We start from the raw sequence: 3,449 nt of genomic DNA, 5'->3' as shown, positions 1-3,449 counted from the left end.
TACGGTATTCTCGCCCTAGAACAGTACCTGGCACTTATTTGTTAGGTTGATAAATGTGCTCATTGAGCACTCATTCATTCACTCAGCGAAGAACCCCGGTGCCCTTGTCCTGTCCCAGGCCTTACCGGGCCCCCACCAGAGAAGAAGGAACTCTTACTTAGGCTTCACTAAAATTGGAGGGACATGGGCACCCCTTTAAACTCATGGCCTCCCACCTCCACGGAGCCTCAAAACTACCAGGAGTGGCTGTTAAAATCCACGGTGGCTGTTAAAATCTCCCCTCTCCCCTCGGAACCTCCGACCTTGCTCTTCCTCACCCTGCCTTTTCAGCGGTGACCTTCACGGAGAAATCAAAAGCCATCAACTTTCAGCCACAAAACCTACATATTTAGGCGTGCCTCCTCCAGTCTCATCTCCTTCCCTCCCATTGGAATGACAAGTAGGGTTCCCCTCCCCCATGGGAAGCCAAACCCTCCCCTCTGCACCCCCTCCTTGCCACCCCAGGGAGCTCGCCTCACCTCCTCTCTGTCAAACCTTCTACCTCCACGTTTGTCAAATGGACCATTGTGAAGTGTTCAAGAGACACAAATCCAGTTTGGGGTGTTGTGACCAGCGGTTGACCTAAGTAAAACAGGAGAGAAAATATCAGGGTGTCACATCCAGCGTCACGAACCTGGTTTCGTGTGGGTGTGTGTCCATGTGTGTAGGTATCCCGGGTCCGGGTCCGGCAGGAAACGTAGGTCTGACTGTGGCTGCATTTGGGAAAGGGTGAAAGGCACCCTTCTGCTTCTCTTTTGCTACCTCTTCCTTCCCATCTGTGGTTAAACATCCTGAAGAATCACACAAGCAGCCTCTCCCGTAAGCCCAGCATCTCCAATCACTGCACCCCTTCTGCCCAACCACCCCCCAAATCTCTTCACAACCAGTTTTCCTTAAAGAGTTGCCTGCATTCAGTATCTCCAAGCCCTCACCTCCCATGCCTTGGCCAATCAGCACACCCCCTGGAACCAACGGAAGCTGCGAGCAGGCTCCTAAATCCAGTGAAAGCTTTGCCTGTGGGGCTCACACGCAAGGCACAGACTCTGTCCTCAGGTCCCACTTGGCCTCCTCTCCTCCGGCTGACCTCAGACTTCTTGCCACCTCCTCTGTGGACTCTTTTGCTCCTACCCAGCTGTTGGTGTTGGCGCTCCTGGGGGCTCACTCCAAGGCCCCCTTTTCTTCCTGCTTCCCCTCAGGAAGAGTGGCTTCCAGGTCCACAGGCCCAGCCTCACCTCTGCATCCCAGCTCTCCAGCTTCCTCCCCAGGGTGCCTCCGCTGGGGTCCCACAGGCCCCTCCTGCTCAGCACACGACAAGAGAACCCCCTCCCTGCTCCTGCCCTGTGCATTGCCAGCGCATCACCCAAACCAGAAAGAGGCGCGCCGTTGGGGCCTGCTCCAGGGCCCGGCTGTCCGGTCACTATCTCATCTCTCTGGCATCCCTCCACTCCTCCCCCTGCCACACCGTCGGAGCTGCCATGGCTCTGCCCGGTTTCTTCAGAGTCTGCTGACTACAGGCCCCCCAGCGCTTCTTTCTATTGGCCCTTGTTGCTCCCTGCTCCAACCCAGTACCTCTTCTCTGCTGTTAGACTGGAGCCCAGCCTCCTCATACACACTTGGAAAGACATGTCCATGCTGGCCCTCCATCTTTGCCCCCTGTAATTTTATGCGCTCACCCTGCTGGTGCTTCTTGGCTGGAGGTAGGGGTGTGACTGGCTGGCCCCTCCCCTTGCTTGGCCTCCCTAAATTCCCTCACTCTCAGGTTCCTCTGGCCACGGCTGGGCTGACCCAGGGCACCCCAAGCTCACGTTCAAAGACTCAGGCCAGACCCAGCTGCTAGGCCCCATAAATGAGGATTAGGCGCCCCCCTTTGAGGCGGGCGGGTGGGCTGTGAGAAGAGTTGGTTTGGTACAGATTTTATGGCAGGATCACATTTCGTCATCAGACCCCCCTCTGAAGCCAGCCAAGGGCAGGTCAGGGGCAGGGGAGTGGGAACCTGAGCTGCTCCATCAGCTCAGAGCACAGGGCTGCTGGCACAGGAGGGAGCCGGGGCTGGGAATTAGGAGCCCAAGTCCGGCCTCCCCTCTGCCACCCCACCCCACCCCCAACCTGCTGTGTGAACTTGGGCACATCCTTCCACTCTCTGGGCAGTGGTCTATAATGCAGGGGCCCTAGACCAGATGGGCCCTCAGGCCAATTCTTTTCCAGGCTCCCAGGTCCTCCTCAGTCTGAGCCATAACAGAAGCATCCCCCTTCCCAGAAGGTTGCAGAGCTACTATATGTATACAAACTCGGATTAGGGTTGCCAGATAAAATACAGAATGTCCAGTTAAACTTGAATTTCAGGTATACAACAAATAATTTTCAGCATAAGTGTATCTCAAATATTGTATAGACATACTTATACTAAAAACTATTCAGGGGTGCCTGGGTGGCTCAGTTGGTTAAGCGTCTGACTTCAGCTCAAGTCACGATCTCACAGTTTGTGAGTTCAAGCCCACATTGGGCTCTGTGCTGACAGCTCAGAGCCTGGAGCCTGCTTCAGATTCTGTGACTCCCTCTTTCTCTCTCTGCCCCTCACCCACTCACTCTCTCTCTCTCTCTCTCTCTCTCTCTCTCTCAAATAAATAAGCATTAAAAAAATTTTACGTGAATATTCTCACTGTTCTGATTTTGTAATAATCAAGGCAGGCTAAACATTCACTATATTAAGACCATGCATGTGTCCCCAGACTTAGTTCTTTCCCTAGGTCTAGTTTTATCAATGCTGGTGATAAACCAAGTCTGACTTACATGATGCATCTGTGGAAAATGTCTGTGACTCTAAGTATCTGGTCATCCTTGAGAAATGACAGCAAAGCTAGTGTAATAATTTTTGAAGATAACCATTGCTAATTTGATGATTACCAGTTGCCATTAAACAAATTGTAAAACTTTTATGTTTTATTTTCTAGGTGATTCTGATATCATTTGAAGCATGCCAGAACAGAGTGGTGAAAAGTAAATCATGTAAAACTTTTCTTAATAAAATTGGCTAGAGCTTGTTTTTAAAAAAAAATTTTTTTTTTAGGGGCGCTGTGGTTCAGTCGGTTAAGCGTCCGACTTTGGCTCAGGTTGTGATCTCACGGTTCATGGTTTTAAGCCCTATGTCAGGCTCTGTGCTGACAGCTCAGAGCCTGGAGCCTACTTTGGATTCTGTGTCTCCCTCTCTCTCTACCCCTCCCTGCTTGCACTGTGTCTCTCTGTCTTTCAAAAATGAAAAAACGTCAAAAAAAATTTAATAAAAAATTTTTTTAATTTTTTTAATTAAAATAAAACTATGCATTGTTTATCTGAAATTCAATTTAACTAGGTGTCCTCTATTTTTATTTGCTAAGCCTGGCACCCCTACCCTGGATGCACTGGGATTTAAG

At 50.8% G+C, this 3,449-nt stretch overlaps 1 non-coding gene across 1 annotated transcript; it reads left to right on the top strand.

Annotated features, from left to right (window-relative positions):
• Positions 1–2,683: 2,683 nt before the first annotated feature.
• LOC113599668 (small nucleolar RNA SNORA72) lies at positions 2,684–2,815 on the top strand. Its single transcript, XR_003420582.1, has one exon. It is a non-coding gene; the product is annotated as a small nucleolar RNA SNORA72 (small nucleolar RNA).
• The last annotated feature ends 634 nt before the right edge of the window (positions 2,816–3,449 follow it).

Source organism: Acinonyx jubatus, chromosome C1 (assembly GCF_027475565.1).
Source record: "Acinonyx jubatus isolate Ajub_Pintada_27869175 chromosome C1, VMU_Ajub_asm_v1.0, whole genome shotgun sequence".
In the NCBI taxonomy this organism is placed as follows: Eukaryota; Metazoa; Chordata; class Mammalia; order Carnivora; family Felidae; genus Acinonyx; species Acinonyx jubatus.
This window is presented reverse-complemented; position numbering and strand designations above follow the sequence as displayed.